At 34.9% G+C, this 26637-nt stretch overlaps 1 protein-coding gene across 1 annotated transcript in view; it reads left to right on the forward strand.

Annotated features, from left to right (window-relative positions):
• The window catches only part of LOC131068412 (immune-associated nucleotide-binding protein 1), a 131212-nt gene that overhangs the window by 80014 nt on the left and 24561 nt on the right, over positions 1 to 26637 (forward strand). The gene's annotated exons all lie outside the window — the stretch shown is intronic.

Consider the following 26637-nt stretch of genomic DNA (forward strand, 5'->3'; position numbering starts at 1 on the left):
CTCTAAAATATCAAACTCAACACATAGGTATCAAAATTTTGGTACCACATCCTAGGAGACTGTTTCAAACCATACAAAGACTTTTTCAACTTGTAAACCATATTCTCTTTATCTTTCACTACAAAATGCTTTGGATGTGACATATAAATCTCTTCCTCCAAATCATCTTGAAGGAATGTCATCTTCACATCCATTTTCTTCATTTCCCAATCAACAACTATGCAAGTGATAAGAAGAAATAAATGAATGTTAGATTTGCAATAGGAGAGAAAATTTCACCATAATCTATTCCTTAAACCTTGGAATACCCCTTTATAACCAGACATGCTTTATGTTTCTCAGTATTTCCATCAAGATCCAACTTTTTCTTGAACATCCATTTGTGTCCCACGGGCTTATGTTCTTCAGCCAAATTTACCATATCCCAAGTATTGTTGTTCCTCAAAAATGACGTCTCATCATTCATGCCTTCCATTTAGGAATATACATCATGAATACCCATAGCCTCTTTAATAGTCGTAGGCTCATTAGTGTTAGCAATCAAATAAAAATACAACTACAATATAAAGGTTAATAACAAACCTTTCTAGTGAATACCCATATATCTCATGCTCTTTCTTATCATGAGTAGATCTCCTCAAAGGCTAAGGTTTAGGTTCTTCATCCTATTTTGAAATTTCAAAGCTGCTAGATCTCTCCTCATCATTAGGTCCACCGGGAGCTTGTAGTTCTTGTTTCTCAAGGATAGGAAAAATATGAACTACCTCCTTATTTTGTTTCTCCTGTTTCTATGGCTATAGCTTAATAGTGGAAGGTTTCATCTCTATGAAAATAACACTTCTTCTATAGAGAACCCTCCCTATCACTAGATCCCAAATATTGTACCCTTTTACATTAACACCATAGATGATAAAGATACACTTCATTTCCTTGTTGTCTAACTTAGATCTCTTTTCACTCAAAATATGAGAATTATCTTGACAACCAAATACTTTGAGATGAGTCACCGAGGCCTTCTCTCTTGGTCATACCTCCATACGTGTCTTATCAACAAGTGTTGATAGAGGAAATCTATTTACTAGATGGTAGGCAGTGGCTATAGGTTGAGCCCAAAACTTTTGTTTGAGGCTAGTGCCACTAAGAATACTCCTAGCCCTCTCCATCAATGTCATATTCATCCTCTCTACAACTCCTTTTTGCTTAGCGGTGTATGGAGTTTTCTTATGCCTCTCAATCCCATGTTCCTTATAGAATCTTTCAAAATCTATCGAGAAAACCTCATCACCATTGTCAGTCGTCAAACACTTAATTTTTCTACTAGTTTGATTCTCAACAAGAGCCTTAAACTCTTTGAACCAACTAAGACTTCATATTTACTTTTTAGAAAATAAACAAATATCCATCTACTATAGTCATCAATGAATGATATAAAATACATGAATTTTGAATTTGGATGAACATTAAAAGAACCAAAACCATTAGAATGTATCAAGTTCAATAATCTTGAAGATTTGTGAGAACTAGAATAAAAATGAACATGATTTTTTTTACCATTGATGCAGTGTTTGCAGAAATCAAACTCAAGATTACAATAAGAAAACCCCTCTATGAAGCATTCATTTTTTAGGGTTTTGAAACCCTTCTCACCAATACGATACCACCTCATCCATCTTGAACAAGATGGTTGTACTCCTAATAGCCATAACAAGGTGGTCCCAAGAATTAGGCAAAGCATATAATAGAAGCATGCAATGATCTACCTCCTTGATCTTGTCACCAACAAAAAATATCTAGGCAATAATCATCTTGAATGCATTAAGATAATCAACATCAAATCCTCCATCTTCCATCTTCAAAAAGTACATACTCTTTCTTATAAAAATCTTGTTTACCAAGGATTTACCCTAATAAACATCTCCAATCTTCTTCCAAATACCTTTCATAATCTTTTGTTCATAGATATTTAATAATACAAAGTCTACCAAATAGAGTCTTATTAGGCTCTTATCTTTTCAATCCATCGTATCTCAAATATCTTGCGTTGTATTCTGAGGTTTAGTTCTAGATATTCTTGTTAGGATAACCAGTGGACAACTGAGAGTGGGGGTGAATCAGTTGTCAATAGATTATAAAACTTTAATCACACAAAACCTTCTACCGAAATGCATAAACCAAATACAGGAATAGCAGATATAACAATTAAGCATAAATATAAATAATAGAACAATTAACCAATCATCCACAACACATAACACCAATATTTGTACATGGAAAACTCGGTAAAGGGAAAAACCATGGTGGGAAGCCTACCCACAGTTAGATAATAATTCTGAAAAAAGTATGTGATTACAATAAGAGGGGCCTACACATGCAGAAAGGCACACTGCCTAGAGAACACTACTCATCACAAAAGGAGCCTCACTGACTACAAAGAAATCCATACTACAATCTGGAAAGATGAATGAACTACAATAATAGCATCTCCTATTCCTTAGTATAGTTTCGGTTAAGGTCAATACCAAAGGTCTTAAACCTCTTTCACAAATCTAATCAGATCACCTTTGATCAGCCAAAACCTCTGCATATGATTACAACTTTATTCACATACAGATAATCCCATAACCCATGACCACCGATCTACAAAGAGATCTTACAACATATTTATACCAACCTGGCACCTAAACAATTAGGTCGTCCACCTAAAAGATAATACAATAGATCCGTTACATAATCCCACAAACCAATGATAAACCAAGTTGGCATAAGACCGAAACAACATAAACTAAACAATAAATCCAATCCGTGATGCATCGAGAGCATCAACCAACACGTTACACAAATCGGTCCATGATAACCTAGCAGAATAACACCAGACCCGAAATAGTTCGCCATAAGCCAAATGAAACACCACGAACAAATGGAACATGAACATGATAACCCTCAGCATCCTGATAACCTTCTAGAAGCCACATCAACACCACTTATCGGATTCATCAAAAGATCTTCATCAAAGTGCTATCGATAAAACTCTTACTGGTGACCAAAAGGCTTACTAGAACAAATGATAGTATCCAAATCATCAAATCCTAAAAAAGTTGAATGTGATATATATCAGGAACACATGAATAACCAATCCAAGCCTATTCCACAAGTCAGACCAAACTAGAGACCAATCTCCTGATCATCATCAAAATCCAACCACTACTGAAAGTCGGTAGACATCAAAACAGCTAGTGTTGACAATAATGACAAAATATCGATGCAACACATTATCAATTCCTCCAAATTGCCAACAATCTCACCCTTTGGCATTGATGGCAACATTAGATGTTCAAAAAACATTCAAGTGCCAAGAAAATGCCAAACAAGTCTCCCCCAAAGGAAGACATCCAACAAACTCTCCAAGATGATATGACAATGAAGTTCTAAACCAAAGACCATACTCCTCCTGAGAATGATATCTCTGTAAAGCTCTATTTTTCACATATATCTCTCCCACTTTGACATCAATACCAGAAATCTGACATAAATATCAAAGAACAACCATAAAACCTCTGAATCACACAGCTAACTACTCCCCCTGAGTAGTACCTTCAACACATCATTTCAAATTGAATGATGGCAATGATAAATGCATATCGAACTGATGCCAATCAGCATCACTCAATTTTCTACCAGAGGGGAATAAACTCTCAAATTGTCTCTAAAGTACTCAAATGATTCCTAAGGCAAAGGTTTAGTGAAGATATCTGCAATCTTCTCTTTCATGTTCACATAAACTAGTCTAACTTCATTTTCTTCCACCTTCTCCTTTAGAAAATTATACTTGATAGAAATGTGTTTAGTCTTAGAATGAAATACTAGATTCTTTGATATATCAATAGCAGCAGAGTTATCATAGTGAATAACTACCAATTCATTGCAATCAACCATTATATCCTTCAACATTTGCTTCATCCATAAAAATTATGTACAATTAGTAGCAGCAACAACATACTCAACTTTAGCAGTAGATAAAGAAGTACATGATTATTTCTTGTTGATCCATGAAACAAGTTTCTTTCCAAGAAAGAAAGCTCCACCGAATGTGCTCTTTCGGTCATCAAAATCTCCAGCCCAATCAATATCTGTATATGCACATTGTGTAAAGTCATCATCTTTAGGATACCACAAACCATACTCAGTTGTTCCTTACAAATACCTGAAAAACCTTTTCACTGCACTCTCATGATTCTCTCTAGGATCACTTTAATATCTTGATATAATACAAACAATGTTCATTATATCCGATCTAGTGTGAGTCAGATATAACAAACCTCCAATCATAGATTTATACCTTGTAGGATTTACCAGAGCTGATACATCTTTCTTTTTCAATTTCTCACTTGTAACCATAGGGGTACCGACCAGTTTAGAATTTTCTATACCAAATTTCTTCAACAACTCTCTACCATACTTAGTTTGACAGATGAAAATGCCTTTACCATTCTGAGTAATCTACAAACCTAAGAAAAATTTCATCACCCCAATCATAGACATCTCAAATTCATTCTTCATATTTTCAGATAATTCCATACATAATTTATCCTCACCTCCAAAATTGATATCATCAACTGTAAATACTTCAACAATAAATATGTCATCATCAATGATCTTATAATATAAGTTAATGTCAGGATTACCTTTAGTGAAACCAAGCTTCAAAATATATTTGTCCAATCTAGCATACCAAGCTCTAGGGGCTTGTTTCAATCCATATAACGCTTTCCTTAACCTACAAACCATGTTTCTATTGTCTGAAAGTGAAAAACCATCAGGTTGCTCAATGTAAACTCCCTCTTCAAGATCTCCATTCAAAAATTCATATTTATCATCCATCTGATAAACCTTGTATTTCTTATAGGCAGCATAAGCAAGAAGTAATCTCACAGCTTCAATCCTAGCTACCGGAGCAAAAGTTTCATCATAATCAATTCCTTCTTTCTTAGAATATCCTTTACATACCAATCTAGCCTTATTCCTCACAACTTGTCCATCCTCATTCAATTTATTCCTAAAAACCTATCTAGTTCCAATAACATTCTTATGTTTAGGCTGAGGAACTAAAGTCCATGTGTTGTTCTTTGCAATTTGATCTAATTCCTCTTTGTTAAATTTATGGATCAGAATTAACATCTATCTTGTTCTATGTATTACTGATTAAAATATATAAATCTAACTATCTTCTTTTGTATGGTAGATGAGAGGAGCATTTATTATTTTTCTATGTCCTATCTCATGAATGCCACTCAATATAAGTATGTAACAAATGAGGCACGGTCAAGCAATGCCTTGATTGGTCATGACCAATCAAGACATTACTTGATCGTGGCTCTGTGTTTATACTAAACAATTATTTGTTCCACATTAATGCCAACTGGTGGGAGTAGTAAACAATTTAATATTTAATTTTATCCGACTGAAGCTATAAATCATCAACACTCCCTCTTAGCTAGGGAGGATAAAAGGTATTGGGAGCAATATTCATAAATCGTATGATGCTTATCTTGGGACCATAGTTTCAAGATGTGAATTGCCTCTATCAGCTATTCTATTCACAAACTCTTGAGTGGATTTCCTCTGTCAGTGATTCTATCCATAAGCTCTTGTGTGGATTGCCTCAATTGGCGATTCTATCCACAAGCTCTTGTGTGGATTGCCTCAGTCGGCAATTCTACCCATGAGCTCTCACATCGACTACCTCAGTTGGTGATTCTATCCATGAGGTCTTGTGTGGATTGCCTCAGTTGGTGATTCTATCCATGAGCTCTCATTGCCTTAGTCGGCGATTCTATCCATAAGCTCTTATGTGGATTGCCTCAGTCAGTGATTCTATCCATGAGCTCTCACGTTGATTGCCTCAGTCGGTGATTCTATCCATGAGCTCTTGTGTGGATTGCCTCAGTCGGTGATTCTATCCACAAGATCTTACGTGGATTGCCTCAGTTGGCGATTCTATCCACAATCTTGAGTTATTGTAAGATCGTCACCTTCCAATAATCTCAAAAATACAAGTGGAAATCATTTGGAAGTCGTCACTTCCTTATGATTTACACAAGACCCATCAAATAATTATTAGTATTAATAATAACAATCAATATTTACAATTTTTACCTCAGAAGTGCACAATCTTTATTAGTAAGTTCCCTCTCAATCACAAGGTATCTTGAGTTTCTTCTAGAGAACATATTTTTCTGAACATACGTCTGAATTTTTTACTTCAGCAAGGGATGCTTGTAGTTTAAGTTTAAGTTTGAGACACCTTCAAGTCCGTCTTCAAATCTGATTCCATTCGTCATTTTAATATTCAAACTTTCAAGGAGATATCAATCTAATCTTACTCAGATCTTCCTTCAGGCGGTTAGGCTTTATAGAAGGAAACCTGGCTCTGATACCATGTTAAATTTATGGATCAGAATTAACATCTATCTTGTTCTATGTATTATTGATTAAAATATAAATCTGACTATCTTCTTTTGTATGGCAGGTGAGAGGAGCATTTATTATTTTTCTATGTCTTATCTCACGAATGCCACTCAATATAAGTATGTAACAAATGAGGCGCGGTCAAGCAATTCCTTGATCAGTCATGACCGGTCAAGACATTACTTGATTGTGGCTCTTTGTTTATACTAAACAATTGTTTAATCCATGTTAATGCCAATCGGTGGGAGTAGTAAACAATTTAACATTTAATTTTATCCAACTGAAGCTATAAATCATCAACACTCTTCCATAGCTTTGATCCAACATTTGTCTTTACAAGCTTCAATAACTAATGTTGGTTCAACTTGAGAAATTAAACATACCTCATCAGTTGCCAAAATTCTTCATGTCATTACTTCTTTGTTCTTGTCTCCAATGATTTGATCTTCTGAATGATTTAACTTTACATACCGAGGAGTCTTCTGACTTTCTGGTTCCCTGCTTTGATCATCAGTCACTATTCAATTTTCTGATATTGCCGAAGTAATAGGTTCAACATTTTATTCCAGTACAGGTGCTACTGGTTCAATTATGATCATCTCCACTTCTGGTTCTCTCTCATAAGTTCTGATTTGACCTTTGTATAGCTCATCCACCTTGACATTAGCACTTTCCATAATTCTTTGCAATCTCTTGTTATAATATCTATATGCTTTTCTTTCATTAGAATAACCAATAAATATCCCTTTATCACATGTAGGATCAAACTTTCCAATGGAATCATCTCTTTTGATATAGCATTTACTACCAAAGATTCTAAAATACTTAACTAAAGGTGTATGACCAAGCCATAACTCATAAGGTGTCTTACCGGTGTCTCCTTTGATATGAACTATGTTGAATGTCTATACCGTCATGCCCACAACTTCTCTCCAATAGATATTTGGAAAATTAGCTTCCATAATAATAGTTCTAACTGCATCCAAGATAGTTTTGTTCTTTCTTTCTACAACAGCATTCTGCTGAGGTGTCCAGGGGGCAGACAACTGTCTTGTTATCCCATGTTTCTCACAATAACTATTAAAGTCACTGGATGTGAATTCACCACCTTGATCTGACGTTAAGAATTTAATATTCAACCCTATCTCTATCTCAACTTTATCTTTAAAGATCTTAAACTTTTCAAAAGCTTCTGATTTCTCCCTTAGAAAAGTAACCCACAACATTCTAGAATAGTCATCAATGATTAGCATAAAATATCAATCATCTTGAAAAATTTTAATTCTAGTAGGACTACATAAATCAGTATGAATAAGATCAATAACATCATTAGATTTGTCTTGTATACTCTTAAAAGAATTTCTAACCTGCGTTTCCATTTGACATTCCTTACATACCAGATTATAGGGCTTCACAATCCTAGGTATATCTCTATCAACCTTTGTTGAACTGATCTTTACAATGCAATCAAAATTCACATGCCACAACCTCTTATGCCATAGCCAACTCTCATCAATTTATCAAATCGAACTTTTTTTCTCACTAGAGTTCAAATTAAAGATGTTACCCTTAGTCTGTGTACCGATTGCAATATCCAATCCAGATCTGTTAATGATTTTGCATTTTCCATCCTTGAACTATAATTGAAATCCCTTATCCACCAACTATCCTAAACTCAAGAGATTATGCCTTAAACCTTCAACATAATAAACATTATCAGTGTTATGCATACCATCCAATGATATATTTCCTCTTCCTCTGATCATGCTTGCTTTGTCATCTCCAAATCTAACCAGTCCACCATCAAATTATTGCAAATATTAAAAACTTCCTTTTATCTCTAGTCATATGATGTGAAGAACCAGTGTCTATCACCCATTCATCCTTTTCTTCAACTTTAGCAGCAAGGGCCTTTTCCTCATTTTGAATAATAGGTACCAGAGCATTTTCCTTAATAGGCAAAAATACCCATTCGTTACCACTGCTAGATCCACTAGCTGAATCTTGTGAAGGTTCATCATAAGAATCAGTTGCACCTTCCTCATCCACATAGTAACATGATTTGTCGTTGTTTCTCCTGTACTTATGCTTGTTCTGATAATCATGATTAGGCCTAAAAAATCTTCTAGCTTTCTCTTCAAATCTTGAATTCCTCTTAGGACATCTAGAAGAAAAATGACCCATCTTATTACATGCAAAACATTTAAAAGATGATTTTTCTTCATACTTACTTCTAGTAGGACCTTTAGGTACTCTTCTAGAAAATAGGGCTTCAAGTTTCTCAAAATCTTCATCCTTTCTTCATTTCATCTAGTTCCTTCACATATAAAGCTTTCCAATCACTCTTGTCGGTTGATGATGTAGGTGCATAAAAATAAGATTCAGTCTTTGCAGCTCCTTGAGGACCATATTCTTCAAGCTCAAAAGCAGATAATTTTTCAACCAGAGTATCCTGTTAACAGAAGTGTTAACCATTGTTCTCAACTCATTAATTACAGTAGCCTTCATCTTCTAAGCCAGTGGCTAAGATCTCAAAAATTTAGAAACAATCTCATCTTCTCTTAGAGATCCACCACAAAATTGAATTCTCGTAACAATTTCATTAACTCTTTCCATAAAATCAGTAATCCTTTCATCTTCTTCCAGCTTCAGGTTCTCATACCTCACCTAGCAACCATAAAGTTTAGCAATTTTAATAGTAGAGTCACCTTCATTCAAGGCCTCCAACTTATCTCATATAGCCTTTGTAGTTGATTGGTCAGTTAATCCCATTATTTACTGATCAAAAAATGCACTGAAAAGTGCTTCGCTAGCTCTACAATCATTTTCAACGTCCTTATCCAAGCTTGTTGGAGGAGGATTGCCAGATGCTGGATTATCAGGACTATAGCCTTTCTCTGTGATCTCCCAAATTTGTTTCCCAATACATCTCAAATGATTCCTCCATCTGAATCTTCCATACTCTATAATTTTTCAAATCAAGCTTAGGGATTTCTCTCTGGAAAATAGATGTGGTTGAATTATTAGTTGCCATGGTATCTTCCTCAAGTGATTAAGCTTCTACAAAGAGGAACAAGCTCTGATACCAATTGTTAGGATAACCAGTGGGCAACTGAGAGGGGGAGTGAATCAGTTGTCAACAGATTATAAAACTTTAAGCACACAAAACCTTCTACCAAAATGCATAAATGAAATACCAGAATAGCAAATGTAACAGTTAAGCATAAACATAAATCATGGAAGAATTAACCAATAATCCACAACACATAACACCAAAATTTGTACGTGAAAAACCCAGTAAAGAGAAAAACCACAGTGGCAAGCCTACCCATAGTCTGATAATACTTTTGCAGCAACTATGTGATTACAATAAGAGGGTCCTGCACATGCAGGAAAGCACACTGCATAGAGCACACTGCTCATCAGAAAAGGAGCCTCACTAACTACAAAGAAATCCAAAGTACAATCCGGAAAGATGAGTGAATGATAGGAATAGAATCTCCTATTCCTGAGTATAGTTCTAGTTAAGCTCAATACCAGAGGTCTTAAACCTCTTTCACAAATCCAATTTGATCACCTATGATTGACCAAAACCTCTGCATATGATTACAACTTTATTCGCACATAGATAATCCTATAACCCATGACAACCGATCTACAAAGAGATCTTCCAACATATTTATACCAACCTGAGACCTAAACAATTAGGTCATCCACCTAAACAATATTAAAATAGATCTATTACATAATCCCACAAACCAATGATAAACGAAGTCGGCCTAAGACTGAAACAACATAAACCAAACAATAAATCCAACCGGTGACGCATCGGGAGTATCAATCAACATGTTACACAAACCGGTCCATAGTCTAGCAGAATAACACCAAACCTAAAATAGGTCATCATAAGCCAAATAAAACACCACGAACAAATGGAACATGAATATAATAACCCCTAGCATCCTGATAACCTTCTAGAAGCTGCACCAACACTACTTATCGGATTAATCAAAAGATCTTCATCAAAGCATTGTCGATTAAACCCTTACTAGTGACCAAAAGGCTTACTAGAACAAATGATAGCATCCAGATCATCAAATCCTGAACCAACTAAATGTGATATACATCAGGAAGACATGAATAACCAATCCAAGCCAATTCCACAAGCTGGACAAAACCAAAGACCAATCTCCTAATCATCACCAAAATCTAACCACTCTATCGGAAGCCGATAGATAGCAAAGCAACTAGTGTTGACATCAATGATAAAACATCAATGCAACACATAATCAATTCCTCCAAATTGCCAACAATTATAGCCCACAAATTTCTATCCATGAGCATATCCTCCATTTTTAACTTCTAAAGTTTGAAGTTGCTACCATTAAACTTCTCCATATCAAATTTTGTGGATGTGCTTGCAACCTTCTTCCTGCAACAAGATTTTGAAAATACTTTGCAAAAGCTCCTAGTCAAATTGAGATTAGTACAAAAAAACCACTACCCAAAAATGGAACCAAAATATGCCAAGCTCTAATACCAATTGAAAGGAAGCTAAGTTGTGAAAAAAAATTCATGACACTAATCTAGTGGAGGAGATAGTGCAAATTTTCTTTACAAATATTTTATTGCAAAATCAGAAATGCATTCACAAGTAGATAATAAACAAGAATAAATATAAACACAATGAGCACAAGATATATCATGGGGAAAACACTTTTAGGTGAAAAAATCCACACTCTAAAAATATAGTAGTTTGTATTCCAATAAAAAAATTCTTACAATACAATATTAGCAGTTAGCTTATTAAACAACAATCTACAACTAACAATCCACAATGTAGATTAATTCCTGTATCATAACACTTCACCACTAAATATAACATCACTAATACTCCCCAAGGCTACCTTTTATAGAGAAATACAATTCAAGAAGAAGCTTCTAGAGCAAGTTACAAGATGGGTTCATGCAAAGCATTTGCCACTATTTTTTTGCCAACAAAAAGAATGCAAATGACACATGTACACCTCCAAATGACTCCTCATTCAAATCTCCTAAGTTGGGAACCCAAAATTTACTATTTGGAGGTATGGTAGATGCTCTTATGCATCTTACACTTGTCATAACTTACAATAGTTATAGTTGTAAGAGAATATGTCATAAATGACTATAATTAGTTTATTCTATTTCAACTTGTCATAACCCTATTTGGGCACCCACCTTCTCCATGCAAAAGGTATCTCCTACTACTTCTCTACTCTTTCATAGGATGATACTTGTCAAGATTCTCGAAGTGAGATGCCTACCTCCACATGTGCAACATATGTGTCATACACTCATCACCAAGTTGGATGGCACCAAGCCTATGGGTCCCACTACATGACTAGACATTTGTAGGGAGTAAATAAATTAAAATCATAGATAAATATAATCAAAATCAATGTTAGGATTTTCAAAGATTGAAACATCTTAGTCTCAACAATATGAACTAATTAAGCATTTCATAGAACTTTCTTATATTCATGAACTAGTCATTGCTTAAGATTCCTAAAGTCATACATCATCAAACCAATATCATTTTAATAGCACACATTCATCACAATTTAAGAATCCATTAAGCGCATGTGGTAACCATAGTCTTTACATGAAATTTTATTTCCCTCTGAAAATTTGGAGAAATGGGATTATTCCAAGGATGTTTAGAACAATTTGGGTTTCAAAAGAATCCTTGGATTTTAGGTTCCTTCTTTTTTCATGTAGTTCGGGTTTTTCATATGGACAAGGCATTCTGGTTGAGTAACCCATTCTTAGACTTTGGTCCTCTCATTATCTCAGTGATTTAGATCATGTAAACTGCTATGTGATCTAATCTTTCTTGATCTCAAGTAATTTTGACAAACCTGGTTTTGTCACATAACTATGGAATTCAGACTCTTAAGCTACCCATTGATTTATGGCCATCTAAAATGTATTCATGAAAACTCATCTACTTTCATATGCTAGGAATACTTGACCTTTTTGTATGGTGAAGGATTTGGTGTATAGTGTTTTTATGAGACTTGACCTTTATATAAGTCATGAATTGACTATTTAACATATGCTTCTCTTCTTTTTGATATTTTATCCTTTCCTGAGCCTTAATCCATATTGGGAATTTTAAATTTTCTAGGATTGTAGTGTATCATGGAGTTAATTCTCCTCTTCATCAACTTCCAATTTCCATTTATTTTCTTAAGATTTGGTTTGTTATGTCATAAAAATCGGCTTTTCTTATGAGTCATGGAATGCAAATTAATTCATGTCACTTCATAACCTTTTTATTCAGTAATCTCACTTTTGAACTGAGTGAAGGGTCGGGGAGTAATCCCTCTCAAAGAGTGTGTATTGTTGATCATCGCCTCCTTTATCATGAATTCCTAACTTGATGTTCCTTGGCCCTTTGATGATTTCAGGGATAGTTAATTGTTTTAGATTTATGTATTTCTTTGCTTATCTACCAAACCCACAAACCTTTGAATTACATCACAACCATACAATTTTATTGACCTTTTGTCCTATTTAGGTTTGATCACAATCCATGCAAGAATCCTTAAGATCAATCTTTCCCCGAATTCCTTCTATTGCCAAACTTCTTCATTGTTAGAATTCCTTTCCTTAGCATTTCTTACTCACTCATTTTCATAACTTTTCTTCTTGACTTACTCAAATATAATAACATTTAGAGGATATACCTATAGTGACCAAATTTCCCAAAAGTTTGAATCACTAATTTGTTCACTTCTTTCTTTCAATTTGCTCATTGGATGCAATGATCTTTGGGACATAAGATAGATTGGGGGCTTGGGATTTTCTTTGGAATTTTCAAAATTATCGTGACTTCCAGATTCTACCCTAACTTTGTTAACTTTGTGCACATAATTGTCTCGAACTTTGTCTATCATTTTAAGTATCGCTTTAGAATCCTCTGTAAAGAGGACTCCTCAACTATTTGGCGAAGTCGATTTCTCAAGAAGCCTAGCTATCGTTTGCATTTCCACTAAATTTTTTATGAATATTACACTTAGGGCTCCATTGACTATTGATGAAACTCCACTTCTGCCTCACACCAACTTTTCTTGATTCAAAGGTCATTGCATTTTGTAAAATTTTGGGCATTTACTTGATAATGTTGGTGTTGGAAATAAGCTACACCTGGACCGACAATGGACTTGTCCAAGAGGGGCTAGTAGCTCAGTGGTAGAGCACTCCAGCAACGTATGGAAGGTCCTAGGTTCGAGTCCTAGCTGGTCCATATCTCAACATGGTATCATAGCCAAGTTATAAACTGGTCCTAAATTAAACTTGAGTAGCTAAAGATCACACAATTTGAAGACTAATCAAATTCCTTCATCAAACATGGCAAGCACAGTCAGATTTGAAGATCGATTACATGGAGCAAATAACTTTTCATCATGGAAGCTAAGAATCACTATGTTGCTAAAGGAAAACAAAGTATACCCATATGTATACGATTAAATCACTGAACCTAAGGATGAACCAGAAAAATCTCAGTGGATAGAAAACAATGAGAAGGCCATGAGATTGATCATAGATGTTGTGCAAGATCACATTGTTCCAGTCCTAGCTAGACAAGAAATTGCACATCTCATGATGAAATCACTTCAAAATGCATTTGAAATCAATAATATCGGGAGGACACTCGCACTCAAGAGGCAAATAAACAACATAAGCATGAATAAAGATAAGACTATAAATGCTTACTTCATGAGGATAACAACACTTCAAGATCAACTATCTTCAGTTGGATGCAAAATTGATGAAAAGGAATTAACCTACACTACCTTAAGTGGATTACCCAACTCATGGGAACCTTTTGTGCAAGGCATAAGTGCAAGACCTAAACTTCCTAACTTAGATAGACTAAGATCTAACTATCTTCTAGAAGAAACTAGACTACTCACCAAAGGGAGCAAACAAAAGGGTTTAGATGAGGACATTCATGTTCTTAACATTAATTCCAACTCTAAGAAGAAGGAAAAGAAGAATAATTAAAAGAGGAAGAGAAAGTTTAATGGAAAAGGCAAACCAAGAAAAGATGTCTCTCAAATTCAATGCTTTCGATGCAACCTATATGGCCACTACGCTGCTAACTATCAAATCGAACAAAGAAGCATGCAACATATGCCAAGGTTGGAAAACCATACTCTCAAGAGGAATTTGAAATGTTCACATTCTACATGGCACTTTCAAATCAAGTTTCCAACATATTCTGCACCTGGGTGATTGATAGTGGATCACCTAACATATCACCGGATATCGAAAAAACATGAAAGATATGGTGGAAGAAACTGATGAGGAAGTTACCATTGGAGATGATTCTACACATCCAGTGAAAGGAGTGGGGTCCTGTACAATCAAGTTAGAATCAAGAATAATTATTTAGTTGAAGGATGTACTAAATGTACCAAAAATCAAAAGGAACCTGATATCCATTTCTGCCCTTGAGGATAATGGCTATAGGGTCACCTTCATGGATGGAAAAGTCCTGGCATGGCCTAAAACATCTACATTCAAGAAAGATCAAGTTATAGGAAAGAGGCATGGATATCTTACAAATTATGCACTGAACCTAAACAAGCCCTTGTTCATGAAACTTCAGACTTGAGAAAAATTTGGCATAGAAGATTAGGGCATTTACATTTCTGTGCTCTAAACTCTTTAAACAAGATGGTAACAGGATTACCTAAGTTAAACCTCTCGCACTATGGGACCTACAAAGGATGTGCTCTAGGAAACAACACCAAAAGTTCTTTTCAAAATAGCTCAAGCAAAACCAAAGATACATTGGAGCTAATCGACTCAGACTTGTGTGGACCTATGTCCAAACCCTCCATAGGTGGAGCCTTATACTATTTGATTTTTGTGGATGATTTTTCAAGGAAGACTTGGATCTATTTCTTACAGTACAAATAATCTAAAAAAATTCTAAATAGATTCAAAGAACTCAAAGCCCTGACTGAAAACCCATCTGGGAAGAAAATCAAGACTCTGAGAACAGATAATGGTAGAGAATATACTTCAAAATTGTTTAAAGAGTTTTATGCAATCACAGGGATTAAGAGGGAGTTTACAGTACCTTATAATCCCCAACAAAATGAAGTAGCAGAGAGGAAAAATAGAGCTATTATGGAAGATGCAAAATCAATTATGTTCGATCAGAACTTAGATACCTCATTTTGCACGGAAGCATATCGAACATCAGTTTATATCCAAAACAGATATCCACATTCTCATCTTAACAAAAGATCTCCAGATGAGGTATTTATAGGCTAGAAACCAGACATAAGTCATTTAAGAATATTTGGTTGTCCTATATATATTCATGTTCCAAAAGAGAAGAGAACAAAATTGGAGCCTTTCGGAAAGAAAGGTATTTTTGTGGGATACAGTGAGACTACAAAGGCTTATAGAATCCACATTCCTAGATAAAGACAAATAGAGATAAGTCAGGATGTAATATTTGAGGAGGATATTGCCTTCAAAAGGGTAAATAATTATGATGAGTTGGAAATACAAAATCCTCCCTCAAACGAGGAAACATGTTACTTCCCTCAAGTTCAGATGGAAGCTCCTAAAGGCACTTCTTATGAAAACCCACTTGAAGCTGAAATTCAGAGGGAGTATCAAGAAGAAAATCCAAATATCAACAAAAAGAAACAACCACTCTAGACTAGAAAAATAGTAGAGGAAGTAGGAAGCTTCGAGGCATTTGATGGTACATTCAGAGAAAGAAAGAGGCCCCAGAAAATAACTTATGATGCACTGATGAATGAAATCCTGCACTCAAAACCTAGAAGTGTTAGTGAAGCCCTCGAAAGTCAAGCATGGAAAGATGCCATGATGGAAGAGTACCTATCCATCTTGAAAAATGATGTTTGGGACATAGTGCCCAAACCTAAAGAAAAATCAGTTGTGTCCTCCAAGTGGATATTCAAGATTAAACATGTCGTAGATGGCAGTATAGAAAAACACAAGGAACGGTTTGTTGCTAGAGGCTTCTCATAAAAATAAGGTATTGACTACGAAGAAAATTTTGCACCAGTAGCTCGATACACCTCGGTTAGAATAGTATTAGCCATTGCAACATCCAAAGGGTGGAAGGTTCATCAAAATGGATGTTAAAACTGCCTTCCTAAATGGAATTTTTGAAGAAGAGGTTTACTTGGAACAACCTGAAGGCTTTATAGTTCATGATGCCACAAATCATGTGTGTAGACTGAAGAAAGCTCTTTATGGGCTAAAACAGGCTCCCCAAGCCTAGTATGAAAGAATTGACAGCTATCTCATGAACTTATAATTTTCAATGAATGTTGCAGATCCAAATCTCTATTTTAAGGTTATTAATGGTGACTTGCTGATCTTAATAATTTATGTAGATGATCTCCTAATCATAGGTAAGGACCATCTCATTATCCAGTGTAAAATGGATCTAGCAATAGAATTTGATATGAGGGATTTGTGACTCTTACACTACTTCCTAGGGTTGGAGGTATGGTAGAAACCTAATAGTGTTTTCTTGAATCAAGGAAAATACACCATTGATATACTGAGGAGATTTGGAATGATGAAATGTAGAGCGATGTCTACACCAGTGGAAACAAACTTGCACAAGTTTAAGGTAGCTACATAAAATTCCAAAGTGGTGGATCCTACTCATTATAGACAGATCATTGGATCACTTATGTATTTGGTTAACAGTAGACCTAACATATGCCATGCAGTTAATTCTTTAAGTCAGTTTATGTGTGAACCTCGAGAAATACGTCTTGTAGCAGAAAAACATATCATGAGATATCTACAAGGCACTATTAGATATAGCCTTAAATATGAGAAAGTTGATTTTGACTTACATGGATACACATATTTAGATTGGGCTGGAAGTGTGACTGACCATAAGAGCACTTCTGGATATTGTTTTAGTCTAGGATCTGCCATGATCTCTTGGAGAAGAAAGAAACAGTCCTCTGTAGCTCAAAGCTCTATCAAAGAAGAATACATAGCAGCCTCTATGAGAGCCTGAGAAGCAGTGTGTCTTAGGAAGTTGATTGTGAGACTATTTGGAAAGCCTCTGAAACCTACCACACTTCTGTGTGACAATCAAAGTTGTATAAAGCTTTCTGCAAATCCAGTATTCCATGATCGATCCAAGCATATTGAAATCCCCTATCACTATGTAAGAGACATGGTGGAGAGGCATGCTATCCAATTAGAATATGTTAGTACAAGCGATCAAACATCAGACATTCTCACCAAACCTCTTTCAAAAGCTAAAGTGGAGAACTTCAGGAAGAAACTTGGTATGGTTGAAATATAATTGAGACACGGTCTCAAAACTATTTTATTTGTACTTATATAAAGTTGTTTAATATGTAAACTCTTTATTGTCATATGTGTTGACTCTATGATGGTTATGGGCCTTCCCCTCTGTGCACATTATGGAAAGGTGACGATCTGTCTAATAATGAACACTTGTATGCAGTATTGTAAGGTGATGACTTTGCAATACTTACTATCATGATAGGTATCATGCTGACTTGATATTCATGGAAATGTCTTGATAGTAATCATCCTTTGGAAACATTGATAGATATCATGCTGACTTGATATTGAGTATGTATTAATATTCCTTATGGATAAATCATGGTGGATATTATGCAGACCTAATATCCATGGACATGCCATGATGAGTTATGGTAAACATCATGATGTCAGGACACATACCATAATCAGGGTATTTAAATATCATGCTAACTTGATATTTAATATACTCCTTGATATCACAAGTAGTGTGATATCTAAACCTATTCATACTTAGTTAATCTTCCCTAGCTAAGAGGGAGTGTTGAAGATATTGTAGCTTTAGATCAAATACATATTATAAGTGTTGGGCATTCACGTTTAGTGAATTAATCATCATAACATACATTACTGTACACTTACCTGCATATTCAAAACAGAATTTGATTTAGTTAACATTCATCTATATCTTTATTATGTTCAATTTGCATTAACATGGTATCAAATCCAGGTCTAGGCTAGGAGCCCCAAGCAAACGAGAGGTGTGGCTTAAGGGGGGGTGTTGGTGTTGGAAATAAGCCACACCCAGACCGATGGTGGACTAGTCCAAGAGGGGCCAGTAGCTCAGTGGTAAAGCACTCCAACCATGTATGGAAGGTCCTAGGTCCGAGTCCTAGCTGGTGCATGTCTCAACATATAAGTCTACGAATCATCTTGAAGGATCTGTATATGTGACTATGACATAATTGTATTGGCTCTCATCATGCTAGGGTTTCAACATGGTTTTCATATCCAACTTGTGGTATATATTGAAGTGATTTTATTAAATTCACATCCTATTGGTTTATCAGTTATCCATCAAAATCATATAGTGTTGATATTAATCCATAGTTCGTGTGTCTAAAAACATGATTTGCAAAATATTCAAAGAAAAATACTGATTTAAATAATTATATCAAATGCCCTCCCATTGGACAAAGGTTTGAGAAATTCTAAGTTATGGGATCCTTTGAAAATTAAATTTGATCTTAGTATTAATTCCTAGAAAGGAAAATGTTCATATTGGGCAGGCAGATTAGTTATGATTCATGCAGTTATTTCAGCACTTCCCATTTATTTGTTGTCATACTTGGCCTTAAAGGTAGGAATGAATGATTTTATTGTTAAGAAAATGAGAAATTTCTCTTGGTAAAATATAGAGGAACAACATAAAATAGCTTTGTTTGCATGGAATAAAATTTGTAAACCAAAGGCTCTTGGTGGCTTGGGCATCCATGATCAACTTCTTCAAAATCAAGCATTAGGAGAAAAGCTTGTTTGGAAAATGATCAAATATCCTTCAGCAAGATGGGTAAGATTAATGCAGGCCAAATATATTGACAATGCAGACACTAGAAATTTTCTAAGAGTTAATAACCCCCCAAAGGGTTCTAGAATTTGAAATTTCTTAATTAGGAACAAACCCCTTATTTCAAATTTCATTAAATGGGATATCCATGATGGAACATCTCATCTCTTTTGGGAGGACTCGTGGGGGCCTATCCATGTATTGATAACTTAGTTTCGATGCAAAGATTGGGATCCTGGTGTAAACAAAATTGGGGTTCTTTTTTTAGAGATTACATTGCTTTATCAAAGAATGATCCTTTTATGAATTGGAGATAGAAAAGTTTTGATGGATTGCCTTTACCTAATGATGAAATTATGCAATTGCAATAAATATTAAAGATTCATTAGGTGATCATTAGAAGTGGCTGTGACATTAATTTGGACTCATTCTCAGACTCATCAATACAATGTCAAATTTGGTTACTCTCTCTTAGCTAATCAGGAGGGTAATAATAGTTTGTGAATCCCCTAGAAACTCTTCTAGAGTGTAAAGCTAATACCAAAAGCAGGGGTTTTTGCATGGTTGGATCTTAAAAGGAAAATTTTGATAGCGAAAAGGTTCAAGAAGATGGGATATGAAGGAACCTCTAGGTGTTTTCTATGTAAGGCATGGGAGGAATCTATTCATCACCTACTACTCAATTGCTCATTGTCTGCCAAATGTTGGAGGTGGTTGTGTGCAAGACTAGGTTGGGCTTCAGCTCTCCCTAATGATATAGTGACTCTATTTCAGGGTTGGCCTATAAGGCCAAAGTATGGCCTCCTTAGTTCATTATGGGAAATCAGCTAGTTAGGAGAATCTTTGACAACAAGGCAAGGAAGGTAGACTTAATTCTCATCTCTATAGAAGCATCAATAGTGGAAAATATTAACATCACACTAGATTTGAATGTAAATATTAAAACATAGTTTACGGACTAGGATGCAAGCATGCATCTAAGGTGGAATGGACTAAAGATCCCTTCCCACTTTGGGAGTTCAAATCAAAAAAGGAATTAGATTTCCTAGGACCCTCCTAGGCTTGGATGGTTAAAATTGAGGTTTGATGGTGCCTCCAAGGGCAATCAATGTCCATCTAGAATAGGATGCATAATTAGGGATGATGAAGGTATAGTCAAAGGGAAAATCTCTCACCACATTCTCCTAGATACCAATAACATTGCAAAATTCAGTGCCCTTCTAATTGGTCTGTCAGAATGTATTAATAGAGGAATTAAAGTTTTTGAGATTGAAAGGGACTATTCTATTTCCATAAACGATGTTCTATCGGTCAAGACCCCAAATTGGAATTAAGAGCTATGTTGGAGAAAATTCTTTCAATCATGAGGAATTTGGAAAATTTCTCATGTCGACATATATATAGGGAAGTGAATGGGGAAGAAGACTAGCTTTCAAAGTCAGTGGCGGAAGGAGTTGAATTCTCATGGTAGTCGGATGACCTTCGTTTGCATTCTTTTGCTGAGTAGTTGTGTTAAAAGTTTAAATTCAAATATTAAAATTCCTATTTTTCTGCCAAAATTTTAAAATGTTAACAGTCTATATCTCCAATGCTCTTCAGGGATCAACGTTTCTTTTCTTCTATTAATTCTTATTTCTAAATGATCTGCACTTTCTCTAGTAATCTTGGCTGATGTGGATTCCTACATGTGCCTATTATGTTCAAGTGGTACTTGTAGGCCCACCTTTCTTCTTATTATTGCTAAGAGAGGCTACCTAATTTGGCAACCGAAGATAAACTTTCTGTTCAGGTTGGAGGTCCTACAAAATTGGCAAAAGGCTAAATTTTCTTTGAGTGAAGCAAGGTGATGCTCATTAAATGCACCATGATCACTGGTAAGGTGTTTGATATCAGGATTTCATAAGAACTAAGAAAAACAATTTAATCACCGAGAAAGCTCATATACACTTTATTGACTACAGCTTTATAGCCCACTTGCCTTGTTTTGTGCCTGATTTGGATGGAGTAGTTAATACATCAAATTATCTTGTCTGACTTTTCATTCCATTGGAGTATTTTTTGTTTCAATATGACATGTATGTAATGAGATGTCAGTTGCCTTCATTAATGATGATAGAACAAGTGATACCATCTATCATAACCATTATTCCTAGCTTCTCGGCTAAGTTATTTCCGCAAAATCAATCTTTCTCCATCTCATCTAGAAAAAATAGAGCTCCAGTTTTCTTGTTGACGATGGCACAATCCTCTAAGGGCCCTTCTAGAATCATTATAAGAATCTTCTCAGACCCAGTTGCCTATTTTGGGGTCGACACTCCAATTTCTCTAACCAATCCTAATCAATAGTGCACCTTTGAGGAGATTTTTGACCTGAGGCTGAAGTGAATTCTTCACACTATCAGCCCTATGGTTATTTTGGTAACCAAAATGGTGCTCAGACAAGGTCATCTAGATAGGAAGGATTATTATGGAGATAATACACAGATTTCATCCAGATTTGTCGCTTCTTTACTAGATTGCGGAATTTCTAAAGATGAGGTTAGAGCTTTAGCTATGAAATTCTTTGAGGTAGAATTTTTTGGCAGGTTAGAAAGAACTTTAAAATATGCATTGAAGGGTGCAAGGTTGCCTTGACCAAGGGATCTTGATTCTTTGAGTGAACTCGGAGACACCATAAATTTCTACCCTCTTCCTCTGGATCTAAAAGGACCTGCCCTCAAGAGACACAAACAGTTTGCTAGTATGGTGGCAAATTATCTCAAATGACGGGTTCTGACCAATATGTCCCTGGACCAGGATAAGTAGGTCATTTTTAAAGATTTGGCCATTTTGAATGGCTTCCTTGAAGTTGATGAGGAGAATAGTGGAGTTGGGTTGGTAGAAAATCAAAATGAAGCTAAAGGTGGTAATGGGAATGGTGACGGGTTGGCGGAATCTCAAATGGAAAATGAGGGAGTTTGTGGCCGAGGGCACTCCTGCAGGGGCAGAATTGGAGCGGGTAGCCATGGATGGGGCCAAGGTCATGGTAGAGGCAGAGGCCGCCCTCCGCTCTACAGAAATGGTGGTCATGCTAGAACCTCTTTGGATAGCCAAGAATAGAGGGTTTCAAGATAGGTTTAAGCTCTGTTGATTAGACTTTAGTTTCTTTTTGGAAGTTTCTTGGTCTTATGTTTTATCAATACAATATGGACTTGTTGGAGGTATGAATCCTCCATTTTGTTTTATATCCTATTTTTGTGTTCAGACTTGTTTAATCACTGATTGATACTGCTCGTATTATATTATTTTGTATTTGAATATGCTAATGAATATAAAACTACTCGACTCTGCCTTTATTAACCGAAAAAAATTATATCAAATGCCCCATTTTCATTTCATATAAAGTTGCGATACATAACTATTATGGTCCCTTGGAGAAGAAAGTATGCAGTTAATCTTTTCTCAGTCGAGATTCACTTCTCTCTTGTAGTGAGTTCTTTGAATTTCAATAGGCGTGAATAATGGAAAATGATCCACCCTTTTGACTTCTATTACTCAAATGTCTTTCATTAAAGATTGGTGGTTTGTGACGAGTCATGCGTTTGAGGATTGCATTTTCCGGATTTCAAATGGTTTATAGGTTTTCAGCTAATATGCAATGGGAGGGATCTAGGTTTAGCATTATCTCGAGGATCATAATATTTTGTGAAATTTTTTATGCATGTCCCTTATCCTCGAGTTGTTTATCTAGCCAACTTTAAGATAGTCTTATTGATACGATGTTTGCTCATTAACCATCGGGATTTTTCTTTTAAGGCATTGTAGTGTCCCGTGGATGGATCTACAAATGTACACCCTCCTCGAAGTGAGTCCATACATTGAGATTCCATTATGTCTTGCGAGTCTCAAATCTGGACTTTTCCTTTTGGTCTTTCTCCATATACAGGATTTTTTTACTCTATTGAGAAATCCATAACTGTGAATAATCCCCAGGTATTGCTTGTGACTGAACCTGATCAAAACTTTACAATTAAGTACTCGATATTATACATATTGAGATTTTCAGAATAATATGAATTCACTGAATTTCTTCCCTAACCCAAATCCCTTTGTAGAAGCTAGAAACCTACGACACCAAAGCAACCTCTCTTCAAATTTGAAAATGAGGCCTCTCCCTAATTCTTATAGGAGGGACCATCTAGAATCTGATCTAAAAAAAACAGGCCAAAAGGTAAAAGAAATAGAAAGGGTAAAGGGGTCTTGTTGCGAATGAGCGTGTCACAATATGTTGGAGGTACAAAACCAAAACCTATATTTTTGAAAAGACTGTAAGGAGGAGAAATAGAAGAAAAAATCTCTCTAATTCAAATTCAAACAACTCGTCTTAAGATGATAGTGAAGCCTTTGTCACAGCCTTTGCAATACATGCATCAAGGTCGGTTAAGAAATGATCATGAATATGATGGTGACAAGGTGTATCTTGATGATGACTCTCATTTGAATATTATTGACGATTTTAATAGTTGAGATCAGATTCCTTGATGGTAGTGTGAAGGAAATTGACATTATTCAGCATATGTCATGTTTGGTATGGAACCTTCCTTTTTAAGTACACAGTGCTTGCTAAGGGTTTTTGAACTAGCACCTTGTATAAGCTAGATGCATGTTCTATATAGTGTATGGAACCTTCCTTTTTAAGTACACGGTGCTTGCTAAGGGTTTTTGAACTAGCACCTTGTATAATCTAGATGCGTGCTCTATATAGTGTAGTAGTTTTGTTATGGACATAAAAAAAAAAATGGCTTTGGATCCTTCATCATCACTCTTAAATTGAGCTATGAAGATGTTTTTTTTTTGTAAATTTAATAGTTATTCTTTCTAGGTACCTAAAGGTTCCGATGATTTCAAAAGCAAGCTTCAGTGGAGATGACAATGAACATGACACCAAAGACTTTGTCATGTTGGTGAGAAGGGTCTCAAAACCATGAATAATTAATGCCCCATTGAGTGGCTTGATAATTGTAATCTTGATTTTGATTTCTATGAATATTTCACATACTCTAAATATAAACATATTCAATTTTGTTTTAATTCTCTCACATCTTCTAGTTTGTTGGATCTGGTATATTCTAATATTTTTGGTATAATAAATATTCCTTCAATTTCTAGATTTATAGACTTTATTTTAGTTATTCATTATTTTAGAACAAAGTTTGAAGTCTTTAGTTAGTTTAATAAGTTTAACGATCCTTTTGAAAATTAGACTGTACTAAAAAGATTATGTTTGATGACTAACAATAGTGGTCAGTTTTTCACAACAAATTTTGATAGGTTTTGTGAGGACCATGGGATTGAGAGGCATGAGACAACTCGATACAACCATCAACACAATTGATTTTCAAAGAGTATGAATGGAACATTGACATAGAGGGCTATGATTATGCTTATTGGTGCTAGACTTGAACAAAAATTTTGGGTCATAGTTATAGCTACTACATGTTATTGATTTAATATATCTTGGACATCAAATCTTTTTGATAAGACATGGAAAACAAGAATTTCTAATAGGTGTAGATTCAAAAACCACTGCTGCTATTAAAATTTAATATAATTAATCAATGCATTATTTCCTTGGTTATTACATATTTGACCCAATCATTTTTAGAACATCCCTCTATATAAATTGGTTGTTTTATCTGAATGATATGAATAACATTAATTTTTGCTTGTTTCATCTCACTAAGTGTTCACTAGATCCATCGTTTAACTCCTTATTTCACTTTCATAACTATAGAACCATCTTATAGTGTATATATAAACATACTTAACTAAGATGCCATTTTAGAGAGACATGTATGATAGGATGACTTGTAACTAAAAAAGCTATAGAATAACTTAGTCTACTCATAACTATGATCTAAATAGTCTACCTAGGGTTTAGTTCACCCATTGTACCCCAAAGTTATCTATATGTCATTATTAGCAATCTAAACACTCCAATTATAGCTATATGCTCTACAAATTCTCAAACAGTGCAAATGCAATCATCATACTCTTTAGCTTACCTTCTAAATAGTTATTCCTCGATAAGGCATCCTTAATTAGATAAAATATAGAATAGGCACAAAGTTTAGATTAACTAGGTAGTTCAAGAATTGTTCATTACATTTAACTTAAAACAATTCATTACATAATAATTAGTTAGTTTAATAAGTTTGAAAATTAGACTGTATTAAAAAGATTGTGTTTGATGACTAACAATAGTGGTTAGTTTTTCGCAACAAATTTTGATAGGTTTTGTGAGGACTATGGGATTGAGAGGCATGAGACAACTCGATACAACCATCAACACAGTTGATTTTCAAAGAGTATGAATGGAACATTAACATAGAGGGCTATGATTATTCTTATTGGTGCTAGACTTGAACAAAAATTTTGTGTCATAGTTATAGCTACTGCATGTTATTGATTTAATATATATTCGACATCAAAACTTTTTGATAAGACATGGAAAACAAGAATTGCTAATAGGTGTAGATTCAAAAACCATCACTGCTATTAAAATTTAATATAACTAATCAGTGCATAATTTCCTTGGTTATTACATATTTGACCCAATCATTTTTAGAACATCCCTCTATATAAACTGGTTGTTTTATCTAAATGATATGAATAACATTAGTGTTTACTTGTTTCATCTCACTAAGTGTTCACTTGATCCATCCTTTAACTCCTTATTTCACTTTCATAACTGTAGAACCTTCTTATAGTGTATATATAAACATACTTACCTAAGATGTCATTTTAGAGACACATGTATGATAGGATGACTTGTAACTAAAAAAGCTATAGAATAACCTATTCTACTCATAACTATGATCTAAATAGTCTACCTAGGGTTTAGTTCACCCATTGTACCCCAAAATTATCTATTTGTCCTTATTAGCAATCTAAACACTCCAACTATAGCTATATACTCTACAAATTCTCAAACAGTGCAAATGTAATCATCATCCTCTTTAGCTTACCTTCTAAATAGTCATTCCCCGATAAGGCATCCTTAATTAGATAAAATATAGAAATGGCACAAAGTTTAGATTAACTAGGTAGTTCAAGAATTTTTCATTACATTTAACTTAAAATAATTAATTACATAGTAATTAGTTAATTTATTTATATTACTAAATATGATAAATTATTGTAGCAATAAGCTTCTTTTTTTTCTATTTCTCTTGTGAAAAACACAGTTAATGGATGTTGCACTTCCA

The sequence above is a fragment of the Cryptomeria japonica genome, chromosome 3 (genome assembly GCF_030272615.1).
Source record: "Cryptomeria japonica chromosome 3, Sugi_1.0, whole genome shotgun sequence".
Classification (NCBI taxonomy): Eukaryota; Viridiplantae; Streptophyta; class Pinopsida; order Cupressales; family Cupressaceae; genus Cryptomeria; species Cryptomeria japonica.